Below are 19234 nucleotides of genomic sequence, written 5' to 3' on the forward strand. Positions count from 1 at the left end.
ATGAATCAGTGTGTTCTGTGTATGTAAAAAAAAAAAAAAACGTGTTTCATTGTTCTTTGCTAAAAGGTCACAGATAAGTCCGAAATGGCTATTATTACTTTATTTTACTAATATCCCAACATCTTTATAACCTACCCAGCGGTCTCTAGGGAGAGTTACAGGGTTTTCTCTGGGAATTCCGTAACTGTCTATGTTTTCTGTCTTCTTTGATTATTTTAGTTCTTTAAACTGCGGTTTCTTCCAAGTACTCATCTGTTGTTGATAACGAGTGGGTAGCAGTGTTTCCAATCTGTTGAAGTATTTTCTGTTCATAAGAAGAAATTTTACATGCTTATTAAGCTTCCATCCTGCTGTTATAGTGACTGTTCTTTTGTATCTGAAGACACTCCACATAACGCTGAAACATTTATTGACGTTAATGCAAATGACCCCTTGACTACCAAAGATTGTTTGGAAACCTGCTGGGTAACATGGAATTAAAAAAATGTGGAAAACCGGCAATTTCATGTAGAGGTTAATATTCAGGGATCCAAAAGTGTAAAAATATGCACATTTACTGATTATTTTTTTTTTCATCATTTGTTAATTCATCTTTTGAAGAAGCATTGTATTCATAAGATGTCTCTTGGTACTCAGAATTAATTTGAAGGTCAGTACAATCAGAATGGTGGTAAATATGTTGAATACAATAGGTAGAAATTTAGACTATATAACATAGTTGAGTGTTTTACTGATGGGTATTTGTAAGGAATTTGGAGTGTATTTTTGAGAGTTCACATTCTAAATCAAAACAATGCCAGCAGAATGTAAACGTTGCATTAATATACACACATTCAAGGTTCAATGCTTATACACACACGAGGAGGGGATCATAAGGTCCATGAGAGTTGATTTGTGCCCTTGGCCCTAATGTGCAATATTTAAGAAGTAGGTACAAGCATGAGGTTTCCTTGAAAATACTCTCCTCATGGGTAATGGGTCTCTGACACCTAATTCCTCTGCAGTGTAAGGTAGGCAACTTGGGGTCCCCTCTATATAAAAACTTACCACGGGGGCAACTTCCAGCCGTTTCCAAGGCTTTTTTTGTGCTTAATGGTCACTCTCAATGGTCTGAAAAAAATAGTCTTTCTTTAGGTCTTTTACATCTGCCAATCACTGCAGGAATGGGATGCTGAATTAAAAAGATAGCCCCTGTTTACGATACAATGTAACACAGCCTTTCTATCAACAATGCTCATATAACTAACTGCACTAATCTCATTTCGGATTCTCGCAATCCCAATTACAATTTTCTAATTAAAGAGCCAGCTACACCATTGACCTCTGCCGTAGTGTCAGGGTCTTATTCATTATGCAAATGTAGAAAAGGTTGTGAAGAGGGGAAAAAAAACAAACAACTAAAAGTGATTTTCAGTTTTTCAAAACACTTTCACAGCATTCAGTATAATTAGTGGCAAGTAAAAATAATCACAGAACATCTAAACATGATCCCTCATTTAACACTTGTTTAATTATTTCTATATACTAGCAAAGGAGTTTTAGTGTAAAAACTCAAAAAATTGGAAAAATAATTCTGTACTGCATTTCACTATATTTCTTTAAAGTATGTATTTTTTTTTAGCATCACTGAGTTTGTACGGGTTTATAAAAATAATTTCATGTGACAGATGTTAGAAGGTAGCGAGCGTCCCAGGGAGTATTACCTGCAGAGCTTCCAAGGCTCTTGGGATCAGACTTGGTGGTAGACATGTTAACTTGGCCTGACTCCATGATGTCACAGTAAGGTTTCCAATCTGTTTCCTCTTACATGGCTTCCTCCTTATATTAGCTTTAAATATTTAGGTGTATGAGGAATCAACTGCTACTGAAGTCTGCGGTTGTAGAACGGACCTTTTGTTGCCGGGTTTCCTGATGGTCGTAATTTGATAAGATAGATGACTTTTCACGTTTTTACACTATATCCGTCTTAGTGAGTGCCATTCTCCTGGGTCACAGCATGATTGGCACATTCAGAGTAGTATTGGCATTAAACATTCAAATGAAGGCGGGTTGTGGTTTGGATCTAGGTCCAGGTTTTTTTGTTACAGTTTGTTAAATACCGTTGGTTTAGGGGTAAGAAACGGTTTGAAGGTATGGGTAACCTGTTATATTAGGTTTTCTTCTTGTGTCTAAATGATGAAAAGTCTCTTATTTCAATCATGTATCCAAGTAATGTTTGTACAGAACATCCCTTAAGAATGATTAATGCTATTTAATAATTGTTGCTGTTATTTATAAGGGACTCTACAAAAAAGACCCCTTCCCTCATACAACTACATTCACTGTAGTGATTATGGTGCTTACTGTATCCATTTAACTACTATACCGGTTGATTAACAAAAACAAGACATGCATACAAAGGATAAATGCATGCCTTTTTGCTGAATGGGTGAAACTGACATGTATAAAGTTTCTTGAAACAATGACATTCAATGGTAGTCCCTGATAATACGTTGAGCTGGTGGATTTGTGCCCGTGTAATATGTTTTGGAATATATGGGTCGATCTACCGTAGTGTCATATTACATAATTACAGTGAAATAAAATGTTGTGACTAACAGAACAATATCACCAGGTGTGATAAAGGAATGGGAATATTTTCAAGAGAAAATTTGCAGAGAAATAGATTCCTAGAATTGCTCTGTTGTTTGACCCAGAATCTGCTAAGTTGGCTGTGAGTTCAGTGTAACTCATTGTTTAGTGAATAGACCTCATGAGAAACACATAGAGTGGTTATTATGTGACAGTAAATTGCAGTAAGATGAAACCAAGTTGTACATGTTAGCCTAACATACCCAAGTTGTGACTATAGTATATCATTTCTGCACTTGTTCTTTACATTTAACCGCTTAAGGACACAGCTTCAGAAATGAAAGGGGATCATGACGGAATATTTCCGTTATGTGTGTGCTTAACGGGTTAAAATGTAGGCATTAAATAGGACGAAGAGAGCAAGGGGAACTGGAAAATGGGCCTGAGGTATATTTTTAGAGACAATAATTTAAGATTGATTCAAGTACTAGCAGCCCAAACAGGGAAGAAATAAAGAGGGGAATGGGAACAGAAAGGCCGGGTCTCTGTGTGTTGAGTGCAAACCTTATAAGGAACTTTAGTAGAGATAAGGATTGGAAGCGAGGAGCAATGCTCTATACCTGTTAAGATAGCAGATTGCAAGCATGGCGTATAATAGTTGGACCCACATTTTATTCTAAAGGAAGAGTCATGCATTTGCAATATCTCTATCCATGCATGCATGTTTCAGAAAATGTTAAGATAAGAAGATGGAAAATGTCTTCTACAAGTTGGCTGGAATCCACCCACACAGCAAGTCGAGCGGAGATATCAGCCAATGTTCTGTTCTAGTATGGAACTCGTACAAGCTTTTGTTTTTTGTCAAAATATTTATTTATTTTGTTTTGAGTGAAAACACAACGATCACATTTAAGACACTTCTAAATCCAACAGGGAAAACAAACAAATAATTCATACGGCAGTATTGCAAGCACCATGTACGATGGACACAACGAGTTAAAATAATCACCCCCCAGGTATGGAATTCCCTCTACTTGAACAAGAACCAATGAATACAAACATTGTTTAATTAAAGTTTCCATTTATGGCATTGAATACAATGTTGTTTCATGGTAGACAAGCTTCTCCAAATGTAATTATCTAAAAAAAAATGTTAAGTGTTCACGTGTTTTTGATGTGCATAATTACAGTACTGTGTGGGGGTATTTTTTATTTTTTTGCATATTTACATAATTACCAAACTGAATACAGCTCACTTTATTGACTTCAGAAGGATAAAGGGCCTATTTTATTTTTACAATGGAGGGGATATGAGTTTATGTAACCAGAGTACTGCAGTTAAAGCACAAATTATTAAGCTATCTCACATGTACATATACAGTATGTGAACACATCCAAAAGGTTCAAAGTAGCAGGCTGTAGAGCCCTATTTGTTGTAAAATCACTCAAATAAAAAGTCTGCGAAAAAAGAGAGGATAGCAACAGAAGACCATACCATACTATAACAAGGGCAATGGGCTGTAGTGCACAGCCACACAACCTCCTATCTAAAATATATTCATTAGTGCATCTTGAGATTTTTATATTCATATATTGGCTCCTTAGTGCAGTGGTAACGTCACTGCCTAAGAAATGGGGAACCCAGGTTTGAATCCTGACCAGACCACCTCACCAGTAAGTGTCACTGTGCAAGATACCTTATAGATCTGCTTACCTCAAATCCTTGTAGATAGTAAGCCTTATTTGAGCGGTGAGAAGTAAGGTGGTGCTATATAAATGCAGCAAACTACATACCGTTTATATTGGATCTGTGCTGATCTGATTTATAACAATAATTTAAGAATATAGCAATGTTCAACATCTCAGGGCTATTAACTAAAGTGTGAATTGTAAATAATTAAATGTGAATTTCAAACAAATTGGAACAATTCTCCATATTTCAAATTTAAGGCCAGAACTGAAAAATACTTTTTTTTTTTTTGACAATTCACACTTTAATAAATTATCATGTTTGTTTTAATTATTTATTTATTTTGATTTGCCTGAAAAGTAAAAACAAAACCTACGTATCGGGTGCTGTACCTTTCCAGAGAGCAATCCGCGTATCCATGCGTTTGAAAACCTTGATTAATATATGCATAGACATGCATACATACACACAGAGACATACACATACAATTATATAGCAGTGATCCATTACTTTCACTTTACAGAACATGCGAAGAATGCCAACAAGCTCTGTTACTATGTTGCAGTCACTATGGAATGGTAATCTTTACCCCCGTAGTGTAATCCAGAACACTCAGGCATGCTATATAAATACCAGAACATTTACTAGTTATACCGGGGAGAGGGGCAAGTGATTATACCGTAAGAAACATCTGAATCACAGCCACTTAAACCACATTAATCTCTTTCTGTGAATACCTGGGGTTTATTCATTAAGTAGTGAATTGAAAAGCAATTTGTAAACATTTGTCCAAAATGTCTGAGAAAAAGTTCTCGGATTCATCTTTTTTCCATAATAACTATTTTGCCTTACAATTTTTTTTTTTTTGACAATCTTTATTTGAAAGATATTAACATACTACAATAGAACGAACATTATTACAAATTTCTACCTCAAGTACCCAAAATATTAATGACAAGACTCTCTACTCCTCTCGCCCCTCTCCCTCCCCCCAACGGTAGTCTTGTTGAGATATCTATTTAACCCCTTAAGGACACATGACATGTGTGACATGTCATGATTCCCTTTTATTCCAGAAGTTTGGTCCTTAAGGGGTTAATGTGATTTCAGATGAGTTATTGTCTCACCCTCCCTAGCAGTCCGATCCAATCGATGATCACAAAGCCTATATGTTTAAATAAACACAGTATCCATACGGCAGGAAAATAAGAAGAAAAAAATTGGGTTGGGTTGAGGGCTAGTGATTCCCCCCGTCTCTCCCCATGCCTCCTCCCGCCTACCCCTCTTGGCCCACCCCCGTCAAGTTAGACACGTACGTGAGCCAGGGTCCCCATATTTCTAGGAATTTTTCTGACCTATCCTGCAGTGATTTTTCAGTGATTTTTTGTATGACGAGATAGGCATATGTGTGTATGCTAGGAGCATATTGGCGGGGGAAAATTCTATGTCCGATCCCGTCACTTCAATTAGTGTTTTGTGTATTTGCTTCCAGAAAGGTTGAAGTGCTCTGCATTCCCATCAGATATGGATCATTGTTCCCCTCACCTTTTTGCACCTCCAACACAGCTCTGAACTGCTGGGGGTAATCTTGTGCAGTCCATCTGGTGTCAGGTATCATCTAGTTAAGATTTTGTAGTTTGTTTCACGTAATCTGGAGCTGAGCGAGCTGTGGTATGTCAGTAACATTATTTTTGACCTTTGCACTTCGGTCAAGGCCACTCTCAGTTCTTCCTCTCATTTAGAGATGTATGGGGGTGGATGGGGATTTGTTGGTGAAAGCAGCATTTGGTATAGCGTAGAGACACTCCTGGCTATGGACTTCCTGCGTAAGAAAAGATCCTCGAGCTGTGTTGGGGTTTCTACTGAGATTCTGCTTTGGGTTTATGGTTTGAACAAAATGCTGTTGGTGGTATCAAAATCTTTCAAAAAACGATAATGTTCTGTCTCCCACCAGTTCCATCAGGGTTTTTAGCTGTCCTGCGTGAGTCACATCTGTAATTAGGATTGGGTGTTTGTTGTTTAGCTGTAGAGTCTGCTATCTTGTCCCTCTGGGAAGGCCGGATTCAAAGTGAGTGGATACAGAGGCCCCTTCAGTGTGGATAGTGAGAGGTAGAACCTCAGTCTATACCATACTTCCAGTCTCAGTCCAATCATAGGGTGTAGGCAAGTCAATGGTGCTGCTTTTAGTTTGTCCAGCCATACTGCTCCTTGAATCACATGTATAGAGTTTTTCAACTTCCATGCATGCCCATAATTTAGTATGTCTGTGCCGTACAATGATTCTTACCAGGTGAGCCGCTTGGTCATATTTGAGCAGACAAGGCAGTCTCATGCCCTCCATAGCCCTTGGCTGCACAATGTGTTGCAGTCCTACTCTGGGTTTGTGTCCTTTCCAGATGAAGTGCACGATCGCCAAGGTCAGTGTTTTGAAGAATGCCGTGGAAACCATAATGGGAATGGTCTGGAAGAGATACAGTGCTTTTGGCAGCAAGGTCTAACCACAATATGTGTTGCACGGATCATGTTTTTAGCTCCTTTGTCAGAGACTGTAACAGTGGAGAGAAATTCAGTGAGTACAGAAGGGTCCGATCTCGTGGCATCAGGATTCCGAGGTACTTAATGTGTGATGGGCACCATCAGAAGGGGAAATTCTGCTGTAGTCTGTCCGTCTCCTGTCCTTCCTATAAAATGTTTGATATTTCTGACTTGTCTTTATTGATTTTAAGGTTGCTCAAGTGTCCATAGAGTTCCAGTTCTTTGATTATATTTGGTAGTGTTATGTGTGGTTTGGTAACTAGAAAGAGCATGTCATCCGTATAAGCAGCAACCTTGTGCTCTGATGTTTGGGTGCGTAGGCCTGATGCCTTACAATTTTAAATATCTTTGTACGTTCCTAACAATTCACCATTTAGTGAATAACCCTCAAGTTAGCTAGTTACTACCTGTGTTTTAGGAAAGTTTTCAAAGATTAAAAAAATAAAAATAAATTATGCTTCTGACAGGTGTCAGGTGAATGGCAGATTGGGCAATTTACAGGTTTAACTTGATAAATTCTATAATCCCTGTGTTTGACTTAACTTTTGCTGTGATAAATACAATTTAGAACAAATTTAGTTATCTAACAGTATGAGTTAAGGGAGGTGAGCTCCACATCAGCATTTTTCTGATAAAAAAAACAAAAAAAAACTTTTTCACTTTTGGCATTCTGTTGTTTGAGACAGGGGTGCTTTGTGCTTGAAATGTAAAATACCAAATATGGAATAATGTTTTCACTCCAGCACATTCTGAATATGTCTTTGAAAGTATGAAACTGAGACATTCATTTAAGCTTGGCGTTTTCCTAGTCGTATCTGTGAAGAATTAACACTGCCCTGCGCCATCTGAATCTCTGTACACGTGTGTGTGTGTGTGTGTGTGTATTAGTGAATTGCGATCTGAATAGTATAATTAAGCCCAAAGATATAGTTTTGAATTTTGTCATTTGGTTTTTAGTTCACTGGGACCGGTACATTTTTATTTATTTCTAAATTCTTTCTGTAAGGTTTAGGGATGCCCCGAAATTTCAGCAGCCGCACATTTCGGCCAAAAACGGGTCAAATTTGCCGAAATTGTATTTTATTTATTTATTTCATTTATTTTATTTTTTTAAATATCTTTTTTTTGTTGTTGTGCATAGTTTAATAGACATGCTTGCATTGATAATTCAGGTGATTTATATATCACAATAAAGATAGTAATGATAACATGAAAAGTCAAGAATACTGCACTTGGAACAGGGTCAAGGGAAGGAGGGAAGGGGGGGCAAAGAACACTATTGGACAGGATTGGGGGGGAAGAACACTATGGGACAGGGGATGGGGAAAGAACACTATGGGTACAGGGGAGGGGGGAAAGAACACTATGGGACAGGGGATGGGGGGAAAGAACACTATGGGACAGGGGATGGGGAAAGAACAGTATGGATACAGGGGAGGGGGGAAAGAACACTATGGGTACAGGGGAGGGGGGAAAGAACACTATGGGACAGGGGATGGGGAAAGAACAGTATGGATACAGGGGAGGGGGGAAAGAACACTATATGGGACAGGGGATGGGGGAAAAACACTATGGGACAGGGGAGGGGGGGAAAGAACACTATGGGACATGGGATGGGGGGAAAGAACACTATGTGACAGGGGATGGGGGAAAAACACTATGGGACAGGGGATGGGGGAAAGAACACCATGGGACAGGGGATGGGGGAAAGAACACTATGGGACAGGGGATGGGGGAAAGAACACTATGGGACAGGGGATGGGGGGAAAGAACACTATGGGACAGGGGGTGGGGGAAAGAACACTATGGGACAGGGGATAGGGGAAAGAACACTATGGGACAGGGGATGGGGGAAAGAACACTATGGGACAGGGGATGGGGGGAAAGAACACTATGGGACAGGGGGTGGGGGAAAGAACAGTATATGGGTACAGGGGATGGGGAAAGAACAGTATATGGGTACAGGGGATGGGGGGAAAGAACACTATGGGCACAGGGGATGGGGGGGAAAGAACACTATGGGACAGGGGATGGGGGAAAGAACACTATGGGACAGGGGATGGGGGGAAAGAAGACTATAGGACAGGGGATGGGGGAAAGAACACTATGGGACAGGGGATGGGGGAAAGAACAGTATATGGGTACAGGGGATGGGGGGAAAGAACACTATGGGCACAGGGGATGGGGGAAAGAACACTATGGGACAGGGGATGGGGGAAAGAACACTATGGGTACAGGGGAGTGGGGAGAAAAGAACACTATGGGACAAGGGAGTGGGGAGAAAAGAACACTATGGGACAGGGGAGTGGGGAGAAAAGAACACTATGGGACTGGGGAGGACTGAGCAAAGAACACTACAAAAGAGGGAGGGGAGAGGAACACTAAAAGGGGGGAGAGAGGAACATTTAAGGTGGGGGCTAAGGTACAGGAAAAGGAAAATGAACACTGGGGTGGGTAGGACCACTAAAAGAGAAGGGAGAAGGGAAGTTTTAAATATTATTTTCATTAAATTCATTAAAAAGTCTAATATTAATAAAATTATAGAAAAAATATATATTTTAAAATCGTTTGGGGAAAAAGTCATTTTAGGTTTTGGTTTTCGGCCAAGGGCATCCTGAATTTTCAGTTTCAGTTTCAGGCCAGAATTTTCATTTCGATGCATCCCTAGTAAGGTTGGACAGCAGGAAAGTTGCATATATGATACACAACTGTGATAGTAGTATATTACAGGTTCACATCTTCACATCAATCTGATGGCCCAGTTTGACAAAATATAACCGTTTCATCCAACTGAGACTGAATAAAATCAGGAGAGACAAAACTAGAAGAACAAGAAATAAAAGAAATAAAGAGAAAAAAAAGAGTTGTTTTCGATAACCTAAACTATCCATACATGTGAAGTGTTTTACTGCTCTTGAGATTCTTCTCAAGGAAGCCATGTTTTATTCAAAGAGGGGATCGTATTCCTCACTTGTGCAGTGAGCTTATCCACCTGTACATGTGGGGTACTGTTCTACTTGGAAGACTTCGCTGAACACAAATATTAGGGTTTCAAAACAGTAAAATGTATTCCAACGATGATATCGCCAGTAAAAGTGACGTTGTTTGCATTTTTCACGCACAAACAGCACTTACATAGACGATATTATTGCTGCGATACTTTTTATTGTTTTGAAACACAAATATTTGTGTTCAGAAAAGTCTCTCCGAGTACAACAGTACCCCACATGTACAGGTTTTATGGTGTTTTCAAAAGTTACAGCGTCAAATATAAGGCTTGTGTTTCATTTTTTTCACATTAAAATTCGCCAGATTGCTTACGTTGCCTTTGAGACCCTACGGTAGCCCAAGAATGAAAATTACCACTATGATGGCATACCATTTGCAATAGTAGACAACCCAAGGTATTGCAAACGGGGTATGTCCAGTCTTTTTTAGTAGCCACTTAGTCACAAACACTGGCCAATATTGGCGTTTTTCGCATTTTTCACACACAAACAAATACTAACGCTAACTTTGGTCAGTGTTTGTGACCAAATGGCTACTAAAAAAGACTGGACATACCCCATTTGCAATACCTTGGGTTGTCTACTATTGCAAATGGTATGCCATCATGGGTGTAAATTTTATTCCTGGGCTACTATACAGTCCCAAAGGCAACATAACCAATCTGGCGAATTTCAATTTCAAATGTAACGTGCTATATTTGACCCTGTAACTTCCCAAAACACCATAAAACCTGTACATAGGGGGTACTGTTTTACACGTGAGACTTTGCTGAATACAAATATGTGTATTTTATTGCAGTAAAAGCAAACAGTATTATGACATTGACAGTTAAAATGTCATGTAGAACTAAAAAAATAAAAAAAATTCTTATTTTCTTCCATTTGTTTCATATTAAATTATGTTTCATAGCTAAATAATTGATATTAAATGAAAGCCCTGTTTCCCCTGAATAAAATGATATATAATAAGGGGGGGTGCATTTAATATGAAAGAGGTGAATTACGGTTGGACAGACATATAGCGCAAATGCCAGGTTTTGTTTACGTTTTGTTTTGTTCACAACGTGTACATTTGGCTCAGTCCTTAAGGGTTTAATCGAATCTAATGCACATTCAAATTTGAAACCTGGAAGCTGAAAAATGTTTTCACTGGCGCATTTGTACAAGAAGATACTACTATAAAACATAGATTTGAGGGCGCATTAGAATTGAGTACAAACGGCACACTAGATACGATGGGCATCAACAAAGATATGAGGTACAGCTTTACTGCACACGGGAACCAAGTCTCCCTGGCGAATTTGCATCGTATGCTCAGCATATCTAATGCACCGTTCGGACGCAATTCTAATGCCAATAAAGGTGCTCATTAGATTTAAGTAAATAGGGTATTCATTTATTTTGTTTACTTTGAGCATTGCTTTTATAACTCAGTAGTAGTTCTTTGTTTCTTTTTTTGTTGTGTTTTATCAGTATGAGGGTTAAGCCCTGATCAGTGCTATTGCTGTTCTTCTGGAAATAGGCACACAACTTTAAGTCAGTATTCATTTGTTTGAATATCATATTTACAGCATTATCCACTAGAGTGAATTCAAAGTAAATTCCAAATTGAAGGTTCAAATAGCCGAATTGGCAATAATTTCAGAATTAGCTAAGCTTTACGTTTGGCTACTCTGTCCTTACATTTAAAATTCACTTTTCATTATTAATTTAGCAAATAACCCTCTCAATCCCCCTTCTCTTTGAAGGATCACTATAGTGTCAGGAAAACTAAGCGTTTTTCCTGACACTATAGTGCCCTGAGGGTGCCCCCATCCTCAGGGTCCCCCTCCCGTGACGCTGAAGGGGTTAAAACAGATGCGCCACTAGAGGCTGGCTTAACCCTGCAGTGTAAACATAGCAGTTTCTCTGAAACTGCTATGTTTGCATCTGAAGGGTTAAAATCTGAGGGACCTGGCACCCAGACCACTTCATTGAGCTGAAGTGGTCTGGGTGACTATAGTGTCCCTTTAAAGTTTGTTTTTGTTTTTCTTAAAAGTCACCTATTAAGTGAATAAACACATTGGCTTCCGTTTGGGGACAATTACATTGACTGCAGTGCAAATTAGAAAATTACTACAGTTTTATGTTAATATATTCCACGTCAATATCTTCTGCTGTGCAGCAACTCAGTGAAGTGATGCCAATTACAAGGTACCATGTTCTAGCGGTGAGATGCTAAGCACTTAGCATTCACTCAGGAAATAATGGAAGTCTTGGCTGTGAAGGATCTTTTGTTAATTGCAGGAGTAGGAATAATGACTGCTTGTTTGGACTGTGAGATGCACTCAGTATGTATTTGCAATGTATGCCAGCTCTGCGAACGGGTAGACCAGACACTGCTCTGTCTGACATAATTCGGTTTCCCTGCTTTATTACATCTGACTAAAATGTTATTCTCTTTTAGGAAGACATGGATTTCCTATGATGAGCACCTCGAAAATTACAGTGTGTGCGTAATCCAGGTAAAGAATTTAATTATCTATTTTTTACTAAGAATGGTTTGATAAAAAAAAAAGTATATTTCTGAGATAACTAACATGGCTATTTACTAATAAAATTAGTAAAAGTTAACTTTGTTTCCAATTTGGCTGTTTTGACTTAAAAACCATGTGAATGTTTACATGGTGTGTTCAATAAAAACATGGCAACATTTCATTCTTTGTGTGTTATTAGTTTAAGCAGACTGTGATTGTCTATTGTTGTGACTTTAGATGATGATCAGATCACATTTTATGACCAATTTGTGCAGAAATCCACATCATTCCAAAGGGTTCACATACTTTTTCTTGCAACTGTATTTAGATTAAACATTATGGTTCCTATGGACAGTGATTGTGTGACTGGATTATACAATTTAATTTTTTTTTCAAAAATAGTTACTACAGAAGTGAAAATAAACTTCTCTGTATATTTTGTGCTACCACTAGCAAAATCTTAGTCCAGGGGTGGGCCACCTTCGGCACTCCATATGTTGTGGACTACATCTTCCTTAATACTCTACCAGAAATAATGCTGCCAAAGCATCAGAAGAGATGTGGTCCTCAACATCAGGAGTGGCGAAGGTTGCCTAGCCCTGTCCTAGTCATTAAAAAAACAAATGAAAGCTACTGCCAGTGAATACATGTTCACCAGATTCTCTTTATTTGCACTGGTGACTGTTTTAAATGCACTTAGGTTAGGTTTTGCAATTTTTGTAGAGATGCCCCAGGGTGAAATGTCTGTTTGCATGATGGCACGCAGGGTAAAAACCCATGGCCTGTTTAAAATGTCACAGGACAACGGAAGACTCTGTAAAACTTCTCAGTTGTCGCTTTAGAAGATGCCTGTTCCTACTAGTTTATCAGCTTCATCTTAAATTATGTCAAATACAAGGTTGTGAATTTTAATCTGCACCTAATACGGTAAACCTTATTTCTGTATACTCTAGCGATTTTATTATTATTATATTTATATAGCCAATTTAGGGGCTGAAAGAGGGGTGAGGCGTGGGAGGTGTGGAAGATGAGCCTCGCCGCTGCATTCATTATCGGCTGCAATGGGGCAAGTTGGTAGCACGTAAGACCACTGAGAAGCAGATTGCAGTAGTCAAGGCGAGAGAGGACTGTGGCACGGACCAGCACCAGCACCTTAGTCGCATCTAGCGTTAAGTAGGGGCAGATGTGTGCAATGTTTTTGAAATGGAAGCAGCAGGATTGGTTGATCGACTGGACATGAGGGGTGAAGGAGAGGTCAGAGTCAAGGAGAAAACCTAGGCAGCGAGCCTGGTGGTGGAGCTGATGGTAGCACCATTAATGTAGGGATAAGCAACACTTGAGGGAGGAAAGACCAGAAGTTCTGTTTTGGACAAGTTGAGCTTAAGGAAGTGGGCAGCCATCCAATTAGAAATAGCAGAATGGCAGTCAGAAACCGTAGTCAAGAGGGGTGGGGAGAGATCAGGGGATCTCGTGTCATTTGCATAGAAGTGATATTGGAAGCCAAAGGAGCTGATGAGTTGATGAGATATAGTATAAATCAAGAACAGTAAGGGACAAAGGACTGAACCTTGGGGGACACTGACAGAGAGAAGTTGGGAGGAAGAGCCAGAGAAAGAAACACTAAAAGAGCGCTGGGTGAGGTAGGAGGAGCACCAGGAGTGAACAATATCTCGTAGACAGAGATTACGGAGGATGAGAAGAAGCTGTTGATGATCAGCAGCGGAAAGGTCAAGGAGAATTAGGATAGAGTAGTGACCATGAGATTTTGCAGCTAGTAGATCGTTTGATACTTTGGTCAGAGCCGTTTCCACAGAGTGCTGAGTGCGGAAACCAGACTGAAATGGGTCGAGCAGAGAATTGGACTCAAGGAAGTCTGTCAATCTCACATACACAAGTCTTTCAAGGATCTTGGACGCAAAAGGCGAGATAGGGCAGCAGTTTGACAGGGAGTAAGGGTCAAGGTCAATATTGTGAGCTCCCATATTAATAGATTATCCCCTTAAGGGCACATGACAGAAATATTCCATCATGATTTCCTTTTATTCCAGAAGTTGTGTCATTAAGGGGTTATTAGATTAGAGAAGGAGAAATGGATTTAAATATCTGCAAACTGAAGTCTTATTGCAATGAAAAAATGAATATTCAGCTTCAACAAAAACTTGATTTAACAAATAGAGATGCTAAAAACAAATGTTATGCTAATTGCCAGATACAGAAACTTACTCAACAGGCTGCAATCAAACATGTTTATGATTATACTGCATTCCGCTGAGTATTTTCCTTCCATATAGCTAGGAACGTATCTGAGATCTTGTAGGCTTATCCCATTTGTTCTGGGCGTGATTGTCATGTCTAGGAATAGTGAATGAACTTCAGGTAGTGACTAGTGGTTAGTTCTGCCTCGTTCTGTAAGGGGCTCCAATAACAAATCACGGATTCCACATCAACACTTGATGCAACACTTACTTTTCTAGATCAATTGTCTGAGAATTTTCAGGGCTGACACTTTTTTTGTGGGATCTTGCCTTCAAAATGGTTAATATCTACAAGAGAATGGTCTACTCACATGTATGGTTATGACTAGCAAACCACCTATTCTTGCCTGTGGTTCTCTGTTGATATAAATACAATGCCAATGATCCTTCACAACTTTGATCATTGGCATTTTATCACAACTACTCCAAAAGCTAAGGAGTGTCTACCCTTAATTTAAATTACATGCTATCTGGGCACATTGATGTGCTGTCCACCTCCCATTTAAATGGCATGCTATCTAGGCACATTAAGGATTTGCCTATCTTCCATTTAAATGGCATGTTACCTGAGCACTTTGAGGCCATGCAGTGTTAAAACCAATAATATTTAGGAGGCCAAAGAGATTAGGAAACTCTTTATTTACTAAGCATTTGATTAAACTGGCAGTGTATCAGAATCACAGCTTCAAAACAATTTCAGCAGTGCCTCATCTCTTCCTCTAATAAAACTGTCCTTTTAATTTTCACTGAACATACGTTTGTTAATTACTTTGTAATTACTTTGTCATTCACATGAACACGATGTTCAGTAAAATACGGTTGGAACTAGAACAGGATTCACCAATGGTTCTTCTTTTTTTTTTTTTTTTTTTTTACAAACAACTTTCAACATTAGTCGCTTGCACAAATAAATGAATTTCTGTTAATATTGGTTTCCATGAGCTAGTGCTCAGTATTGATTGATTTTCCCAAGTCTAGACTGGCCTTTCTTCTGAACGTAAAAAACCTGTTTTACTTGACTGTGATTAGGAGGTATTTGATACTGGCATGCCTTATGGAATTAGTGAATCTGATACTAGCATGCCATATGAAAGTAGTGAATCTGATACTAGCATACCATATGGAAGTAGTGAATCTGTGATACTGACAGCCATATGAAAGTAGTGAATCTGTGATACTGGCAGCCATATGGAAGTAGTGAATCTGTGATACTGACAGCCATATGGAAGTAGTGAATCTATGATACTGGCAGCAATATGGAAGTAGTGAATCTGTGATACTGGCAGCTTATATGGGAGTAGTGAATCTGTGATACTGGCAGCCATATGGAAGTAGTGAATCTGTGATACTGGCAGCTTATATGGGAGTAGTGAATCTGATACTGGCAGCCATATGGAAGTAGTGAATCTGGGATACTGACAGCCATATGGAAGTAGTGAATCTGTGATACTGGCATGCCATATGGAAGTAGTGAATCTGTGATACTGGCATGCCATATGGAAGTAGTGAATCTGTGATACTGACAGCCATATGGAAGTAGTGAATCTGTGATACTGGCAGCCATATGGAAGTAGTGAATCTGTGATACTGACAGCCATATGGAAGTAGTGAATCTGTGATACTGGCATGCCATATGGAAGTAGTGAATCTGTGATACTGACAGCCATATGGAAGTAGTGAATCTGTGATACTGGCAGCCATATGGAAGTAGTGAATCTGTGATACTGGCAGCCATATGGAAGTAGTGAATCTGTGATACTGGCAGCCATATGGAAGTAGTGAATCTGTGATACTGACAGCCATATGGAAGTAGTGAATCTATGATACTGGCAGCAATATGGAAGTAGTGAATCTGTGATACTGGCAGCTTATATGGGAGTAGTGAATCTGATACTGGCATGCCATATGGAAGTAGTGAATCTGTGATACTGACAGCCATATGGAAGTAGTGAATCTGTGATACTGGCAGCCATATGGAAGTAGTGAATCTGGGATACTGGCAGCCATATGGAAGTAGTGAATCTATGATACTGGCAGCAATATGGAAGTAGTGAATCTGTGATACTGGCAGCTTATATGGGAGTAGTGAATCTGATACTGGCATGCCATATGGAAGTAGTGAATCTGTGATACTGACAGCCATATGGAAGTAGTGAATCTGTGATACTGGCAGCCATATGGAAGTAGTGAATCTGGGATACTGACAGCCATATGGAAGTAGTGAATCTATGATACTGGCAGCCATATGGAAGTAGTGAATCTGTGATACTGGCAGCCATATGGAAGTAGTGAATCTATGATACTGGCAGCCATATGGAAGTAGTGAATCTGTGATACTGGCATGCCATATGGAAGTAGTGAATCTGTGATACTGGCATGCCATATGGAAGTAGTGAATCTGTGATACTGGCAGCCATATGGAAGTAGTGAATCTATGATACTGGCAGCCATATGGAAGTAGTGAATCTGATACTAGCATGCCATATGGAAGTAGTGAATCTGTGATACTGACAGCCATATGAAAGTAGTGAATCTGTGATACTGGCAGCCATATGGAAGTAGTGAATCTGTGATACTGACAGCCATATGGAAGTAGTGAATCTATGATACTGGCAGCAATATGGAAGTAGTGAATCTGTGATACTGGCAGCTTATATGGGAGTAGTGAATCTGATACTGGCGTGCCATATGGAAGTAGTGAATCTGTGATACTGACAGCCATATGGAAGTAGTGAATCTGTGATACTGGCAGCCATATGGAAGTAGTGAATCTGGGATACTGACAGCCATATGGAAGTAGTGAATCTATGATACTGGCAGCCATATGGAAGTAGTGAATCTGTGATACTGGCAGCCATATGGAAGTAGTGAATCTATGATACTGGCAGCCATATGGAAGTAGTGAATCTGTGATACTGGCATGCCATATGGAAGTAGTGAATCTGTGATACGGGCATGCCATATGGAAGTAGTGAATCTGTGATACTGGCAGCCATATGGAAGTAGTGAATCTATGATACTGGCAGCCATATGGAAGTAGTGAATCTGTGATACTGGCAGCCATATGGAAGTAGTGAATCTGTGATGCTGGCATGCCATATGTGAGTAGTGAATCTGTGATACTGGCATGCCATATGGAAGTAGTGAATCTGTGATACTGGCAGCGATATGGAAGTAGTGAATCTGTGATACTGGCAGCCATATGGAAGTAGTGAATCCGTGATACTGGCAGCAATATGGAAGTAGTGAATCTGTGGTACTGACAGCCATATGGAAGTAGTGAATCTGTGATACTGGCAGCCATATGGAAGTAGTGAATCTGTGATGCTGGCATGCCATATGTGAGTAGTGAATCTGTGATACTGGCAGCCATATGGAAGTAGTGAATCTGTGATACTGACAGCCATATGTAAATAGTGAATCTTTGATACTGGCAGCGATATGGAAGTAGTGAATCTGTGATACTGGCAGCCATATGGAAGTAGTGAATCTATGATACTGGCATGCCATATGGAAGTAGTGAATCTTTGATACTGACAGCCATATGGAAGTAGTGAATCTGTGATACTGACAGCCATATGTAAAAGGGAATCTTTGATACTGGCATGCCATATTTAAGTAGTGAATCTGTGATACTGGCAGCCATATGGAAGTAGTGAATCTGTGATACTGACAGCCATATGGAAGTAGTGAATCTGTGATGCTGGCATGCCATATGGAAGTAGTGAATCTGGGATACTGGCATGCCATATGGAAGTAGTGAATCTGGGATACTAGCATGCCATATGGAAGTAGTGAATCTGTGATACTGGCAGCCATATGGAAGTAGTGAATCTATGATACTGGCAGCCATATGGAAGTAGTGAATCTGTGATACTGGCATGCCATATGGAAGTAGTGAATCTGTGATACTGGCAGCCATATGGAAGTAGTGAATCAGTGATGCTGGCATGCCATATGTGAGTAGTGAATCTGTGATACTGGCATGCCATATGGAAGTAGTGAATCTGTGATACTGACAGCGATATGGAAGTAGTGAATCTGTGATACTGGCAGCCATATGGAAGTAGTGAATCCGTGATACTGGCATGCCATATGGAAGTAGTGAATCTGTGATACTGACAGCCATATGGAAGTAGTGAATCTGTGATACTGACAGCCATATGTAAATAGTGAATCTTTGATACTGGCATGCCATATTTAAGTAGTGAATCTGTGATACTGGCAGCCATATGGAAGTAGTGAATCTGTGATACTGGCATGCCATATGGAAGTAGTGAATCTGGGATACTGGCAGCCATATGGAAGTAGTGAATCTGTGATACTGGCAGCCATATGGAAGTAGTGAATCTATGATACTGGCAGCCATATGGAAGTAGTGAATCTGTGATACTGGCAGCCATATGGAAGTAGTGAATCTGTGATGCTGGCATGCCATATGTGAGTAGTGAATCTGTGATACTGGCATGCCATATGGAAGTAGTGAATCTGTGATACTGGCAGCGATATGGAAGTAGTGAATCTGTGATACTGGCAGCCATATGGAAGTAGTGAATCCGTGATACTGGCATGCCATATGGAAGTAGTGAATCTTTGATACCGACAGCCATATGGAAGTAGTGAATCTGTGATACTGACAGCCATATGTAAATAGGGAAT

General features: G+C 39.6%; 1 protein-coding gene across 6 annotated transcripts in view; it reads left to right on the forward strand.

The window, feature by feature from the left end:
- The window catches only part of PLCB4 (phospholipase C beta 4), a 319240-nt gene that overhangs the window by 96128 nt on the left and 203878 nt on the right, over positions 1-19234 (forward strand). For 5 of the 6 annotated variants that reach the window (XM_063444010.1, XM_063444007.1, XM_063444012.1 and 2 more), the window contains exon 2: positions 12251-12308. The gene's annotated coding sequence lies outside the window, so the exon portion shown is untranslated. The remainder of the gene's footprint in view (positions 1-12250; positions 12309-19234) is intronic. The other variant, XM_063444008.1, reaches the window with a different exon arrangement.

Source organism: Pelobates fuscus, chromosome 2 (assembly GCF_036172605.1).
Source record: "Pelobates fuscus isolate aPelFus1 chromosome 2, aPelFus1.pri, whole genome shotgun sequence".
Taxonomy (NCBI): domain Eukaryota; kingdom Metazoa; phylum Chordata; class Amphibia; order Anura; family Pelobatidae; genus Pelobates; species Pelobates fuscus.